Source organism: Periophthalmus magnuspinnatus, chromosome 18, assembly GCF_009829125.3.
Source record: "Periophthalmus magnuspinnatus isolate fPerMag1 chromosome 18, fPerMag1.2.pri, whole genome shotgun sequence".
NCBI lineage: Eukaryota > Metazoa > Chordata > Actinopteri > Gobiiformes > Gobiidae > Periophthalmus > Periophthalmus magnuspinnatus.
Window position 1 is genome coordinate 27981311 of NC_047143.1, and position 18090 is coordinate 27999400.

General features: G+C 48.8%; 1 protein-coding gene across 1 annotated transcript in view; it reads right to left on the minus strand.

Annotated features, from left to right (window-relative positions):
* ndrg2 (NDRG family member 2) overlaps positions 1 to 11034 on the minus strand; it is a 36763-nt gene extending 25729 nt beyond the window's left edge. Inside the window, exon 1 of the mRNA XM_033983840.2 lies at positions 10377 to 11034. The gene's annotated coding sequence lies outside the window, so the exon portion shown is untranslated. The remainder of the gene's footprint in view (positions 1 to 10376) is intronic.
* Between the last annotated feature and the right edge of the window lie 7056 nt (positions 11035 to 18090).

An 18090-nucleotide genomic window follows, 5' to 3' on the forward strand; every position in this document is an offset into this window, starting at 1 on the left:
GGGACACTGCTTCAGGGGGCGGGGACACTGCTTCAGGGGGCGGGGACACTGCTTCAGGGGGCGGGGACACTTCTAATGCTCGAGAATCTCATTAAAAACTTGCATTCTTATTATGTGGATTCTGTGGAGTCACTTCTCCACAGATCTGACCTGTAATGTGTCTTCGTGCCGTCAGCTGCCAGTCTCCATGGGGACAAGACACATCACCTGTAATACGGAAATGTTTCACGGTATGGCATTGAAGTTAAAGTAATCGCGTGTCCATGTTGAGCTGTGACATGTTTGATGTTTTATCTGAACTGGAAAAAGAGACAGAAATGAGCCTGAGCAGATGGAACAACAACAGATGGAACCAAAGTTTAATCCTCCAAAAACACTGAACGCTCAACTGAACAAGAGCGACGTGACTCCTCCTCCCGACCTGGAGCCGTACGGAAATCTGGAGCCGCGATGATCGGGGTCAAAATAATCGCGATTAACGATTACATCATGATAATGGTTAAAGTTTCTGAAAGTTTGGTCTGTCACTCTGTCCATTAACCCCCCAACCCGGCCCACACACAGGCCCACAGCCCGGCCCACACACAGGCCCACAGCCCGGCCCACACACAGGCCCACAGCCCGGCCCACAACCCGGCCCACACACAGGCCCACAGCCCGGCCCACACACAGGCCCACAACCCGGCCCACACACAGGCCCACAGCCCGGCCCACAGCCCGGCCCACACACAGGCCCACAGCCCGGCCCACAACCCGGCCCACACACAGGCCCACAGCCCGGCCCACACACAGGCCCACAGCCCGGCCCACACACAGGCCCACAGCCCGGCCCACACACAGGCCCACAGCCCGGCCCACACACAGGCCCACACACAGGCCCACAGCCCGGCCCACACACAGGCCCACAGCCCGGCCCACAACCCGGCCCACACACAGGCCCACAGCCCGGCCCACACACAGGCCCACAGCCCGGCCCACACACAGGCCCACAGCCCGGCCCACAACCCGGCCCACACACAGGCCCACAGCCCGGCCCACAGCCCGGCCCACACACAGGCCCACAGCCCGGCCCACAACCCGGCCCACACACAGGCCCACAGCCCGGCCCACACACAGGCCCACAGCCCGGCCCACACACAGGCCCACAGCCCGGCCCACACACAGGCCCACAGCCCGGCCCACACACAGGCCCACAGCCCGGCCCACACACAGTTTAAAATGATCGGGGTGAGTAATGATCGTTTAAATCAGAGGCGTCAAACACATTTTCACCGGGGGCCACATCAGCAAAATGGCCGCTCTCAAAGGGCCAGATGTAAAATAAATCTGACATTTGCCTGGATGTAAAAATATGACTGTAACTGTGTGTCTCTGATAAATTGATATTTTAAGACCATCAAACCTTTTAATTGACCCTGTCGAGGGCCACAGAAAATGATGTGGAGGGCCACATTTGGCTCGCGGGCCTTGAGTTTGACACATGTGCATCCAGAACATCGGACCTGTCCCACAACGACATCGACCCGTGACCCGTCCAGAACGTCAGCCCTGCTCCATGTTCTTACACGTCCAAAACGATCAAACTCCATCCGTCCCGTGTCCACTCAGCGAGATCGGCTCCCGTCTCATCAATAGGACCGTACGGCTCTCGAGTCTTATCCTCGCGTGAATCGCCTCTAACGACACAGATATATTTCATAATTCCAGGTTGTCGATATTTATCTGTAAAACACAAGATGGTCAATAAAACTCCATCTGTCCGTCAGACTTGTCTTAGAGGCTGGAGACTCAGGCCTGACCTCCGCCTGTTCTGTCTTTACTCCGCCCTTTATAATCAATAACACCGCGGCAGAGCCAACCGGACACAGGCGTTAGCAACAAAACCTGCCTTTATTTCCCGAAGGAGAAGTCGTCCATTTTGTTGTTTTTTTTCCGTTCAAAGACACAAGCAAAACAAATGAGGTCGAAGATGTTTAAAGTCGGTGTAATGGCCTCAGACGTGGGGACGTTTAGTTCCGGCAGCTCGGGTCATTTATATCAATCTTTTTGTCGTTTGGTGGACGTCGTCTGTTGTGGTTCTGCTGTGGTTCTGTTGTGGTTCTGCTGTGGTTCTGTTGTGGTTCTGCTGTGGTTCTGTTGTGGTTCTGCTGTGGTTCTGTACTTTGATCATCAGTTGTGAAGTTGTGGTGATATAAACATTATTTTAACATTATCGATTCTCACGGTTAAATAAAATGTCCCATAAACGATTTTTGTTGATATTTTATCCTCCACAGATTCATGTTTATGCAGAAAATCACCTAAGCCTGAATCAGACCGAGTCAAACGCTCCGAGTCCCTCCGGGGTCAAACGCTCCGAGTCCCTCCGGGGTCAAACGCTCCGAGTCCCTCCGGGGTCAAACGCTCCGAGTCCGAGGAGCCGCGGTTCAGTGAAAAGTATCAACCATCTGGACCGACACTGTGATTAGATTTAAGATGTTTAATAATGATTTTAAACCAAGAAAAAGACAAACTGACACACGGGGAGGGCATCTGACACACAGGGAGGGCATCTGACACACAGGGAGGGCATCTGACACACAGGGAGGGCATCTGACACACGGGGGGAGCATGTTTGTACAGATGTAAACCACAGGGTTGGTGTTTTTCTGCAGAGGAACATCACATTTAGTTGTTTGTGAGACTTTTGTTGGTTTCATTTCGTTCAAACTTTGAGCCGTAAACAGAAAAAAACAATCAGAGTTTTATTAAAGGTCCATATGACTCTGACCTCTGACCTCTGACCTCATCACACACAGACCTGGAGTTGTGTTTTGTTTCATTCTCACATGTTTAACACACAAACCTGCAGATTTAGGCTGAGTTCTTCTCTCAAACTGAAAACACTCTGTTCCACCTTGTGATGTCATCATGTGGTGATACAGGAAGTGCTCCACTGTGTTTTTAAACTCACACACCTTCATTTATAGAATCATTTGGATCATTTCAGTCTCAATTGAACTAAAAGTTCAGGTTTGATTTTTAACATTAAATGAATCAAAAGGGCACTAGAACACAAGGACACTAGAACACAAGGACACTAGAACACAAGGACACTAGAACACAAGGGCACTAGAACACAAGGACACTAGAACACAAGGACACTAGAACACAAGGACACTAGAACACAAGGACACAAGAACACAAGGGCACTAGAACACAAGGACACTAGAACACAAGGACACTAGAACACAAGGACACTAGAACACAAGGGCACTAGAACACAAGGACACTAGAACACAAGGACACTAGAACACAAGGGCACTAGAACACAAGGACACTAGAACACAAGGACACTAGAACACAAGGACACTAGAACACAAGGACACAAGAACACAAGGGCACTAGAACACAAGGACACTAGAACACAAGGACACTAGAACACAAGGACACTAGAACACTAGAACACAAGGACACTAGAACACTAGAACACAAGGACACTAGAACACAAGGGCACTAGAACACAAGGACACTAGAACACAAGGGCACTAGAACACAAGAACACAAGGGCACTAGAACACAAGGACACTAGAACACAAGGGCACTAGAACACAAGGGCACTAGAACACAAGGGCACTAGAACACAAGGACACTAGAACACAAGGACACTAGAACACAAGGGCACTAGAACACAAGAACACAAGGACACTAGAACACTAGAACACAAGGACACTAGAACACAAGGACACTAGAACACAAGGGCACTAGAACACAAGAACACAAGGGCACTAGAACACAAGGGCACTAGAACACAAGGACACTAGAACACAAGGGCACTAGAACACAAGGACACTAGAACACAAGGACACTAGAACACAAGGGCACTAGAACACAAGGACACTAGAACACAAGGGCACTAGAACACAAGGACACTAGAACACAAGGGCACTAGAACACAAGGACACTAGAACACAAGGACACTAGAACACAAGGACACTAGAACACAAGGGCACTAGAACACAAGGACACTAGAACACAAGGGCACTAGAACACAAGAACACAAGGGCACTAGAACACAAGGACACTAGAACACAAGGGCACTAGAACACAAGGGCACTAGAACACAAGGACACTAGAACACAAGGACACTAGAACACAAGGGCACTAGAACACAAGGACACTAGAACACAAGGGCACTAGAACACAAGGACACTAGAACACAAGGACACTAGAACACAAGGACACTAGAACACAAGGGCACTAGAACACAAGGACACTAGAACACAAGGGCACTAGAACACAAGAACACAAGGGCACTAGAACACAAGGACACTAGAACACAAGGACACTAGAACACAAGGACACAAGAACACAAGGACACTAGAACACAAGGGCACTAGAACACAAGGACACTAGAACACAAGGACACTAGAACACAAGGACACTAGAACACTAGAACACAAGGACACTAGAACACAAGGACACTAGAACACAAGGGCACTAGAACACAAGGACACTAGAACACAAGGGCACTAGAACACAAGAACACAAGGGCACTAGAACACAAGGACACTAGAACACAAGGGCACTAGAACACAAGGGCACTAGAACACAAGGACACTAGAACACAAGGGCACTAGAACACAAGGGCACTAGAACACTAGAACACAAGGACACTAGAACACAAGGACACTAGAACACAAGGACACTAGAACACAAGGGCACTAGAACACAAGGACACTAGAACACTAGAACACAAGGACACTAGAACACAAGGACACTAGAACACAAGGGCACTAGAACACAAGAACACAAGGGCACTAGAACACAAGGGCACTAGAACACAAGGACACTAGAACACAAGGGCACTAGAACACAAGGACACTAGAACACAAGGACACTAGAACACAAGGGCACTAGAACACAAGGACACTAGAACACAAGGACACTAGAACACAAGGGCACTAGAACACAAGGACACTAGAACACAAGGACACTAGAACACAAGGGCACTAGAACACAAGGGCACTAGAACACAAGGACACTAGAACACAAGGACACTAGAACACAAGGGCACTAGAACACAAGGGCACTAGAACACAAGGACACTAGAACACAAGGGCACTAGAACACAAGGACACTAGAACACAAGGGCACTAGAACACAAGGGCACTAGAACACAAGGACACTAGAACACAAGGACACAAGGACACTAGAACCCTCCCTCCCAAAACTCTGCTCACTTATGACACAGATCTAATATTTATGTAACTGTTATTTCTCCTTCAGGCTGAACAGTCGATATTTGATACAAGTGTCATGTCAGTGTCTCCCAGTATGTGTGTATGTATGTGCACGTGCGTGTGCACGTGTATATGTGCGCACGTGTGTGCATGTGTGTGCATGTGTGTGCACGTGTGGGGGTGTGCATGTGTGTGCAGGGGTGTGTATGTGTGTGCACGTGTGTGTATGTGTGCATGTGTGTGCACGTGTGTATGTATGTGCACGTGTGTGTGTGCATGTGTATGTGTGCATGTGTGTGCACGTGTGTGTATGTGGGCACGTGTGTGCGTGTGTGTGCATGTGTGTGCACGTGTGTATGTGTGTGTATGCGTGCATGTGTGTGCATGTGTGTGTGTGTGTATGTGTGTGTGTGGTGTTCTGTTCCTTTTGTGTGATTTCTGTGGAACAATCTGGACTTAAAAAGACGATCTGTGAAATGTGGAGTTTGTCAACGACATCACGAGACAGAATGTGACTGAAGAGTGTGCACGAGGGAGAGTGTGCACGAGGGAGAGTGTGCACGAGGGAGAGTGTGCACGAGGGAGAGTGTGCACGAGGGAGAGTGTGCACGAGGGAGAGTGTGCACGAGGGAGAGTGCGCACGAGGGAGAGTGCGCACGAGGGAGAGGAGTGTGCACGAGGGAGAGGAGAGTGCACGAGGGAGAGGAGAGTGCACGAGGGAGAGGAGTGTGCACGAGGGAGAGTGTGCACGAGGGAGAGTGTGCACGAGGGAGAGTGTGCACGAGGGAAAGGAGTGTGCACGAGGGAGAGGAGAGTGCACGAGGGAGAGGAGAGTGCACGAGGGAGTGTGCACGAGGGAGAGGAGTGTGCACGAGGGGAAGCACACACAGCTGTTCTTAGGTAGTTTCAGTTAAACTGAACCCGGAACAAGAAACAGTCAAAGTGTCAAACTGCAGAGCCACATTTTAAAACGATAAAGTTCTGCAGACACAGACTGTCCTCAGGTTTTATAAATCCCCAGAACAAAACGCTCAGAACAACCATGTTGTGAAATAAAGACGTGGGATCCTTAGAAAAACTCAGCTGCTGATTATTAAGAAAAGAAGTTTATTCAGACCTTTGCTGTAAAGTAGGTCAGGCTTCCCCAAATCTCACAGCAGTAAACTGAGACTCAAACACTTCCACATGTTTGGATCAGCAAAAGCCAAGAGAAAGCGGGAGGTCGTCAGTTTGATCCCAGCTACAGAAAGTGCACATTACGCCCGTGTCCTCTGATGGATATACAGCTTTATGTTGCATTAACCAAAGAGCTGCAAAAGCACAAGCCAAACGTCTGAGCTCCTCGGCTCATGTGTTTTATTCAGACACCGGCATTTCAACAGTAGGTCGTGTGCTCGTGTCCTTGATCTTCAGTCCAAACCACCTCCCTCCACACCGGGCCCCTCCACACCACTGTGGACCCTGCACCTCTCCATCACTTTGTTGCGTTCTGCTGCGTTTTGTACCAAACCAATGACAGGACAGAGCACGTGGGACACTCCCCCAAATGACACTAACATATGTGAGACCCACTGCAATCCAAACAGATCCACAGCCTCTTGATAACCCATGTAGCCTCTTGATAACCCATGTAGCCTCTTTATAACCCATGTAGCCTCTTTATAACCCATGTAGCCTCTTTATAACCCATGTAGCCTCTTTATAACCCATGTAGCCTCTTTATAACCCATGTAGCCTCTTTATAACCCATGTAGCCTCTTTATAACCCATGTAGCCTCTTTATAACCCAACCACTGGTATTTCCTACAGGTTTATATCATGAAACAGCTCAGTCCACACGAGGAAACAACTGAAACATGAGATGAAACATGAGGAGTTTCATTATGATGCAATCTTGGCTTTGAACTGCACAGTTTGAGAAAAATACAAACACGGCTCTGACGGTGCGTCACGTGTCATTTTCATGTCTAAATAAATAAAAATGGAAAAAAAAATCAAGCTGTTTGTAATGTGATGTTTTTTACACTGGACCATAATGAACTTGGAGTAAAAGTATTCTCAGTACGCAGGACACAGTAATCTCACTGGCCCATGTATCAGACACGTTACAAAACACATTTTACTGCAGTGTTCGGTATCAGTACTCTGATAGTACTCTGATAGTACTCTGACAGTACTCTGACAGTACTCTGACAGTACTCCTGACAGTACTCTGACAGTACTCCTGACAGTACTCTGACAGTACTCTGACAGTACTCTGACAGTACTCTGACAGTACTCCTGACAGTACTCACAGTACTCTGACAGTACTCTGACAGTACCCTGACAGTACCCTGACAGTACCCTGACAGTACTCTGACAGTACTCTGACAGTACTCACAGTACTCTGACAGTACCCTGACAGTACTCTGACAGTACCCTGACAGTACTCTGACAGTACCCTGACAGTACTCACAGTACTCTGACAGTACCCTGACAGTACTCACAGTACTCTGACAGTACTCTGACAGTACCCTGACAGTACTCTGACAGTACTCTGACAGTACTCTGACAGTACTCACAGTACTGACAGTACTCTGACAGTACCCTGACAGTACTCTGACAGTACTCTGACAGTACTCTGACAGTACTCTGACAGTACCCTGACAGTACTCACAGTACTCTGACAGTACTCTGACAGTACTCACAGTACTCTGACAGTACTCACAGTACTCACAGTACTCTGACAGTACTCTGACAGTACTCTGACAGTACTCTGACAGTACTCACAGTACTCTGACAGTACTCACAGTACTGACAGTACTCTGACAGTACTCACAGTACTCTGACAGTACTCTGACAGTACTCTGACAGTACTCTGACAGTACCCTGACAGTACTCACAGTACTCTGACAGTACCCTGACAGTACCCTGACAGTACTCTGACAGTACTCTGACAGTACTCTGACAGTACTCACAGTACTGACAGTACTCTGACAGTACCCTGACAGTACCCTGACAGTACTCTGACAGTACTCTGACAGTACTCTGACAGTACTCTGACAGTACCCTGACAGTACTCACAGTACTCTGACAGTACCCTGACAGTACTCTGACAGTACTCTGACAGTACTCCTGACAGTACTCTGACAGTACTCACAGTACTCTGACAGTACTCTGACAGTACCCTGACAGTACCCTGACAGTACCCTGACAGTACTCTGACAGTACTCTGACAGTACTCACAGTACTCTGACAGTACCCTGACAGTACTCTGACAGTACCCTGACAGTACTCTGACAGTACCCTGACAGTACTCACAGTACTCTGACAGTACCCTGACAGTACTCACAGTACTCTGACAGTACTCTGACAGTACCCTGACAGTACTCTGACAGTACTCTGACAGTACTCTGACAGTACTCACAGTACTGACAGTACTCTGACAGTACCCTGACAGTACCCTGACAGTACTCTGACAGTACTCTGACAGTACTCTGACAGTACTCTGACAGTACCCTGACAGTACTCACAGTACTCTGACAGTACTCTGACAGTACTCACAGTACTCTGACAGTACTCACAGTACTCACAGTACTCTGACAGTACTCTGACAGTACTCTGACAGTACTCTGACAGTACTCACAGTACTGACAGTACTCTGACAGTACTCACAGTACTCTGACAGTACTCTGACAGTACTCTGACAGTACTCTGACAGTACCCTGACAGTACTCACAGTACTCTGACAGTACCCTGACAGTACCCTGACAGTACTCTGACAGTACTCTGACAGTACTCTGACAGTACTCACAGTACTGACAGTACTCTGACAGTACCCTGACAGTACCCTGACAGTACTCTGACAGTACTCTGACAGTACTCTGACAGTACTCTGACAGTACCCTGACAGTACTCACAGTACTCTGACAGTACCCTGACAGTACTCTGACAGTACTCTGACAGTACTCTGACAGTACCCTGACAGTACTCACAGTACTCTGACAGTACTCACAGTACTCTGACAGTACTCTGACAGTACTCACAGTACTCTGACAGTACTCAGACAGTACTCACAGTACTCTGACAGTACTCACAGTACTCTGACAGTACTCTGACAGTACTCACAGTACTCTGACAGTACTCACAGTACCCTGACAGTACTCACAGTACTCCGACAGTACTCACAGTACTCTGACAGTACTCTGACAGTACTCACAGTACCCTGACAGTACTCACAGTACTCTGACAGTACTCACAGTACTCTGACAGTACTCTGACTCTGGGGTTAGAGTCTTTGCTCCACAGATGAAGACCGTTCCCCCTTTTAGAGGAAAGAGGGGGATTAGAGGAGGTGGGGGAGGGGCGGGGGGGGGGGGGGGGGGGGTCAAGTTCACGCTTGTGTCAATACTGCCCCATATTCTGCCTCTATAGAGACATCTGAGACTGAGGACAGAGGACAGAGGACAGAGGAGAGAGGACAGAGGAGAGAGGACAGAGGAGAGAGGACAGAGGAGAGAGGACAGAGGAGAGAGGACAGAGGAGAGATGAGAGAGGACAGAGGAGAGATGAGAGAGGACAGAGGAGAGAGGACAGAGGAGAGATGAGAGAGGACAGAGGAGAGAGGACAGAGGACAGAGGAGAGAGCACAGAGGACAGAGGAGAGAGCACAGAGGACAGAGGAGAGAGCACAGAGGAGAGATGAGAGATGAGAGAGGACAGAGGACAGAGGACAAAGAGCCGCTGGCAGTGGCACACGTGCACGTCCATATTCCACGCGCTCCCGGGACACGCGCTCTGAGACTCGGGGCCGCGGCTCTGGTCATTTTAAAATTCAAATCCTGCGGAGTTTTACCCAGAAGACTGTTCGGCTGGAATCAACTGTCCATGTCTCAATAATCCGCGCGTTTTGAGTCAAACCAGAGAGAGTCAGACCCACGCGACAGAGACCCACGGAGACCCACGGAGACCCACACCACGGAGACCCACACCACGGAGACCCACGGAGACCCACGGAGACCCACACCACGGAGACCCACAGAGACCCACACCGCGGAGACCCACACCACAGAGACCCACAGAGACCCACACCACGGAGACCCACACCACAGAGACCCACAGAGACCCGCGGGTTTGTCCCAGATGTGACACATGAACCCGCCGCGTTAGACTCACCTCTGCGGAGCCGCGCTCACAAACACGAGTCTGGTCCCGAGTGCGCGCGGGTTGGACGTGTCCTAAACTGTTGTCCCAGCGTCGGTCCAGCCGCGTGTTCAGTTGATCCGCCTCCTCCTGATACACGCTCTTCTCTCCGTTTCTTTCTCCTCCACTCTGCCCCTAAGACTTGTTTTTTCTCCTTTCTCCACCAGGAGCGAAAATATGGAGCGGTCAGTCACAAGCTGCAGACGAGGAGACGCGCGCACTGGAGTTGTAGGGGTCGCCAAAGTGTTTTGGAGATTGGATCAATTTCAAAGTAAAACACGTGCTTTATTCTGGATTATTTTCCTAAAAGGATCAGATGAGACGCTGCTCTGCTCGTTCGGGCTGTAAAGCCTCTGGCCGCGTGCGCAGTTTGTGCGTAAAACCAAGAACAGCGTCTCCGTGGAAACCCCCTCCTCTGCGCGCGCGGTGGTACAGTCCAGCACTGTGCCTGTGGAGAGGGGCCAAAGCGGAGTGTTTTCGCCTCTTTTGGGCCCTCAGGAGCATGTAAACAAACGCACCTGCGAGTTCAGAGGAGGAGAGTGCGGAGGGACACGGGAGGGACACGGGAGACGCGCGGGGGGAGTCCGGGACCAGTGCGCATCCGCTGGGCCCCGCGGAGCTCCAGACTCCGGCCTGTTTGTCTGTGACCTCCAGGGGGGTCATCCACAGAGGCAGCGCGCGCTCCCAGGGTCCGCCCAAGTAAAGCGCGTGACGTGGGCCGTGCTCAGACGCTGGATCGTGGGGTTTCATTCAGTTTCACATGTTTAAAGTGACTCCAGGGACATTATTGTGTCGTCTGTGTGCGCTTCCAAGTGCGCCACACACACACAAGAACAACTGTCTGAACACGTGACATTTATTTATTTATAATCAGAGTAAATCAGCTGACTGACACGTCACGTGACCATCTGAGGAAGACCACAGTGAACTGGAAAAAAGAGTATTTAATAACCCATGTGTTTGTTTATTTCGATACCTGCTCTAGTGAGTATCGATACCTGCTCTGATAAGTATCGATACCTGCTCTGATAAGTATCGATACCTGCCCTGATGAGTACCTAGTTTCAATACTGAGTGTGGATGAGGATCTGAGTTTTATTTGCCCTCATTTCGATGTGTTACATAATGACACCTAATGTAAAAGTGTGTTTACCCCCGATTCTCACACCTGCCTCCTCCGCCCCCAGCTCCGCCCCCGGCTCCGCCCCCAGGTCGCCCCTCCCTGTGTGATAGACCCGGGGCCACACTTCCTCTCAGTTTGTGTTTCTCTTTTGTGACATTCTTCAGGATCAGAAACTCATTCACAGCACCAGTGTTTTCCAGACCACAGTCCAGAAGAAGAAGAAGAAGAAGAGGAGGAAGCAGCAGAGGAAGATCAAGATTATCATGAAGTCCAAAGATCATGAAGTCCAAACATTAAAGTTTAACAACACGTACACTGCACCTTTATTTAAAGTTCAAATACATGAGATTTTAAACGCTGCAGGGCATCTGAGCGTTATTCACTGTAGTGTTACATAACTCAGGTCACATCCTGGTCTGCGTCTCATTCAGAGCTGTTTTTAAAATCAGTCGACCGAAAAGAGACGAGAAAAACAAGAAAATACGAGAGAATATGAAGGACAGGGGCAGATGGACAGGGGCAGGTGGACAGGGGCAGATGGACAGGTTGAGGACAGGGGCAGGTGGACAGGGGCAGATGGACAGGTTGAGGACAGGGGCAGGTGGTGGACAGGGGCTGGTGTTTATGGAGCATTGTTGTGTGGAGCATGGGTGATGTAGGCTTGTGGGCGGAGCCTCGTACAGGCTCGTACTGCTGACCATAAGGAGGGATTGAATAGGGCAGAGATCTCTAGATGACTCAAACATGGACGACATATTAAAGCTCTTCAGACGTGTGTTTGAGGAGGAACATTGTTATAAAGTCTGTTTCACAGAATACTTCCTCTGTGTACAGTGTCCGCCCTCACAGCACCCCCTGACCCCTGACCCCTGACCCCTGACCCGTCACCGCGGCGACAAACAGATTTGTGCTGTTGTTTACGTCGTACAAAGAGACTGAGGATGTGCAATCGTCATGGAGACAGCTGCAGCATCTCGGACTTAAAGCGGAGCAGATGTGCACGGCCCGGGATTAAGAGCTTTACCTCTGACGCAACGAGACCAACCCAGGACTAAACCAGGACCAAACCGGGACTAAACCGGGACCGAACCGGGACTAAACCGGGACTAAACCGGGACCAAACCGGGACTAAACGGGGACTAAAGCAGGGACTAAACCAGGGACTAAACCGGGACTAAACGGGGACTAAAGCAGGGACTAAACCGGGACCAAACCGGGACTAAACCGGGACCAAACCGGGACTAAACCGGGACCAAACCGGGACCTCAACGGGGACCAAACCGGGACCAAACCGGGACTAAACCGGGACCAAACCGGGACTAAACCGGGACCAAACTGGGACTAAACCGGGACCAAACCAGGACTAAACGGGGACTAAACCAGGGACTAAACCAGGGACCAAACTGGGACCAAACCAGGACTAAACGGGGACTAAACCGGGACCAAACCAGGGACTAAACCAGGGACCAAACCAGGGACCAAACCGGGGACTCAACGGGGACTAAACCGGGACTAAACCGGGGACTCAACGGGGACTAAACCGGGACCAAACTGGGACTAAACCGGGGACCAAACCGGGACCAAACCGGGGACTAAACCGGGGACTAAACCGGGACCCAAACCGGGACCAAACCGGGGACTCAATGGGGACTAAACCAGGGACCAAACTGGGACCAAACCGGGACTAAACGGGGACTAAACCAGGGACTAAACCAGGGACCAAACCGGGACTAAACGGGGACTAAACCAGGGACTAAACCGGGACCAAACTGGGACCAAACCAGGACTAAACGGGGACTAAACCAGGGACTAAACCAGGGACTAAACCAGGGACCAAACCGGGACTAAACGGGGACTAAAGCAGGGACTAAAGCAGGGACTAAACCGGGACTAAACCAGGGACCAAACCAGGGACCAAACCGGGGACTCAACGGGGACTAAACCGGGACCAAACCGGGACTAAACCGGGGACTCAACGGGGACTAAACCGGGACCAAACCGGGACTAAACCGGGGACTCAACGGGGACTAAACCGGGACCAAACCAGGGACTAAACCAGGGACCAAACCGGGACTAAACGGGGACTAAAGCAGGGACTAAACCGGGACCAAACCGGGACTAAACCGGGGACTAAACCGGGACCAAACCGGGACTAAACCGGGGACTAAACCGGGAACCAAACCGGGACCGAACCGGGGACTCAACCGGGACTAATGTATTACATCTCTCTATGTACTTTCTCTATGTACGTCTATCTATCTATCTCTCTATATATATTATATATATATATATATATATATATATATACTTGAGTAATATTCTGAAGTACTCAGGGGCCTTTCTCAAATGAGATTTATCAAATTAATAAACTGTTTTCGTGCATTAAAATGGCTTTTTAAATGGACTTAACTGTGATCTGTAAGTTCTTCAGAGCTCCACGCGGTAGCTCCACGCGGTAGCTCCACGCGGTAGCTCCACGCGGTAGCTCCACGCGGTAGCTCCACGCGGTAGCTCCACGCGGTAGCTTCAGATCCATTCTCGTCTCATATTTATTTTGTAGTATTCGTGCTTGTCCTCAGCCGCCCTCGTGTTTCTTCTCCGTTTCACTCTTGTGCTCCTCATATCGAGTTCACTTTGTTTTGTTTCGCTGCCAAAACCTGAACAAAGCCTCAAAGCCCACGCAGCCGAGAGGAACGCACCGCTCTCCAGACAATCAACCTGGAAATATGTTTATTTTATGCTTCAGATCTGGATTCTGCTTCTGCAAAAACAAGACTGTGACCTCTGACCTTTAAACTGTCAGATTACAGATTTGTTGCTGCTGTTAAAAACGTTAACTTTAAAAATGTGTTTATTTTACAGAAACAGATTGTGCAGATGGAAGCTTTAAACTCCCCCCGTTTCAGAGCTGAAGCCCCTGGTCCTCACGAAACGTCCACAGGAAACGTCCTCATAAATCTGTCCTGAAGAAGAACCGCTCCAGATGAAAACACGAGACTGAACGCTCAGATCTGAGACCACAACTCACATCATTATGGACCTGGTGTCTTTGTTTACACTGAAGCTAACGCGCTGAAGCTAACGCGCTGAAGCTGACGCGCTGAAGCTAACGCGCTGAAGCTAGCGTGCTAATTTATTAGCAGCACAGATACACTGGTGTGTCTGTCACATAAAGACAGTGTGTGTTTCCAGACTCTGTTTGTGCTGAATGGGATTAGCTGGAACAAAGGCTAGTGTCTTAGCACATTAGCACGTTAGCACGTTAGCCGCGCGTCTGTAGACAGCGCTGTGTAGGATGAGATTTCCAGAGTTTGTCATGTGACCTCGGGACTTTCACAGCGAAGGTATTAAAGTTCACGCTGCTGCTCCTGGACGAGAAGAATCATGTGCATCACCACGTTACTCAACACGAGTTTAAAAACACAGTGGAGCACTTCCTGTATCACCACATGATGACATCACAAGGTGGAACAGAGTGTTTTCAGTTTGAGAGAAGAACTCAGCCTAAATCTGCAGGTTTGTGTGTGAAACATGTGAGAATGAAACAAAACACAACTCCAGGTCTGTGTGTGACGAGGAAACAGAACATGCATCATGGGACATGATGCACTCCCTTTCTTCTCCTCTCCTCCTCTTCTCCTCTCCTCCTCCTCCTCCTCTTCTTCTCCTCCTCCTCCTCTCTTCCTCCTCCTCTCTCCCTCCTCCTCCTCCCCTCTCTCTTCTCCTCTCTTCCTCCCCTCTCCCTCCTCCTCTCTCCCTCTCTTCTCCTCTCCTCCTCCTCCTCTTCTCCTCTCTCCCCCTCCTCCTCTCTCCCCCTCCTCTTCTCCTCTCCTCCTCCCATCTCCCTCTCTCCTCCTCCTCTCTCCCCCTCCTCTCTTCCTCCTCTCTCCCTCTCTTCTCCTCTCCTCCTCCTCCTCCTCCTCTTCTCCTCTCTCCCTCCTCCTCTCTCCTCCTCCTCTTCTCCTCTCTCCCCCTCCTCCTCTCTCCCCCTCCTCTTCTCCGGTGACCTCCTCTTCTCTGTGGAGAAGGTAAAACACTCATCTCCATGGAGACGAGCAGAAAAGTTCCAGTTTAGCTTTAATGTGAGTGTGCCTGATCCTTAAAGCCACACTGTGGAACTTTTCTGGTGGAGGGTGCTCCACCTGTTTGTCTCCATGGAGATGTTTTTACTTGTTCTACGTGATATTTAAGTTACATGTCGGCTCTGTGGAGAGGCGAGCCTGTATGTCACGATGTACTGGAGCAATTTAAACATCTGCAACTGAGCATGTGCAAGATAAACATTTAAAGCCACACTGTGGAACATTCCTGCAAAGCAAAGAAGCATCTCCATGGAGAGTCACAAAATGCATCTTTAAGTAGAATTCTTTGTGTCCACGGAGCTGACCTTTAACCCCTGACCCCCTGATAAGTGTTACATAAAGCACCTTTAAACAGACAAAGTCAGGTCTTTATCACCAGCGAAAAGAGAGAAAAAGAAAAAGGGAGGGAGAGAGAGAAAGGGAGAGAGGGAGAAAGAGAGAGAGGGAGAAAGAGAGGGAGAGGGAGAGAGAGAGAGAGAGTATATGCTGGTGTATTGTCATCGATCTCTGTTCTGTGCAGTGTGTGTGTGTGTGTGTGTGTGTTGCTCTGGGGGGGTGGGCGTGTCCTAACCTGATGACATCACACCCTGACCTACTTTAAAACTGTTTTGACGTCAGCCACTCTTCCTCCTCTCCTCTTCCTCCCTTTCTCCTGTTACACAACACTTCCTCTTTCAATCTCCTAATCCTCATTTTGTGAATTATCCCACTGCATTTAAATAGAACAGTTAAACACACTTTATATACACACACACATATATATACACACACACACACACTTTATACACACACACATATATATACACACACACACACACTTTATACACACACACATATATATACACACTTTATATACACACACATTATATATATACACACACATACACACACTTTATATATACACACATTATATATATATATACACACACACACACACACACACACTTTATATATATATACATACATACACACACATTTTATATACACACACACACACACACGTTTCCATGTTACTTGGGGACGTTGTCTTCATTTCCTGGAGCCTGATCCTGAACCTCAGTCACAACTGAATTTTTACTAAAACCAGTTCAACCCCACGAGTTTTTATCGTCATGAGTCTAAACATTTATTAGTTTTACATCAGGTCAGTGTCGGTTTGTGGGAAAAAGTTCAAGAAAAGTGCAAACATCCAGAAAGTGTTTGAGTTAAACAGAATCCCTCTGTCAACACAAACATCACACACACATCACACACACATCACACACACATCACACACACATCACACAAACATCACACACACATCACACAAACATCACACACACATCACACACACATCACACAAACAACACACAAACATCACACACACATCACACACACATCACACAAACATCACACACACATCACACACACATCACACACACATCACACAAACATCACACACACATCACACAAACAACACACAAACATCACACACACATCACACAAACATCACACACACATCACACAAACATCACACACACATCACACAAACATCACACACACATCACACACACATCACACACACATCACACACACATCACACACACATCACACACACATCACACAAACATCACACACACATCACACACACATCACACAAACATCACACACACATCACACAAACAACACACAAACAACACACAAACATCACACACACATCACACACACATCACACAAACATCACACACAGAGTCACTGTGTGATTCAGACACGCTTAGGCGCTTGTTTACTTTATGGTTGTTGTTTTCATTACGGTTGCTAGGTAACACTCATGGACTTACCTGTCCGTCATCTGCTGCTGTGTCCAACAGGAAGTGACATCATGAACTTCAGGAAAATGTCAAAACTAGACACAAAAAAAAAGGACAGGACTTTTATCAATCGTTTTTATATTTCACTGTTCACACTTTAACCCAAACCCTCTGACCCGGATCTGACCTTTAACCTTTAACCCGCGGTGTTGATGTGTCTTTGTGTGACGTGAGGAGGCAGGTCCCCATCATGCGTGTGTGTGTGTGTGCAGATTTCAGTCCCCACATTGTGCTAAAACCTCACACACACACACTTCTATAGGACGAGCGTCGATCGACCAATGAGAGACGAGGAGGCGCTGACCCAGATTCTGTGGATTACATGAATATTAATGAGGAGGAAGCCTATGGAGTGACAACAGAAAGTTACACACTGTGGCATTAATCCTGCCACTGCACAGCTCTGTTTATATAATCTGACCTCACAGATGTAAAGACTCACTGTGGAACTTTTCTGTTTATATAATCTGACCTCACAGACATAAAGACTCACTGTGGAACTTTTCTGTTTATATAATCTGACCTCACAGACATAAAGACTCACTGTGGAACTTTTCTGTTTATATAATCTGACCTCACAGACGTAAAGACTCACTGTGGAACTTTTCTGTTTATATAATCTGACCTCACAG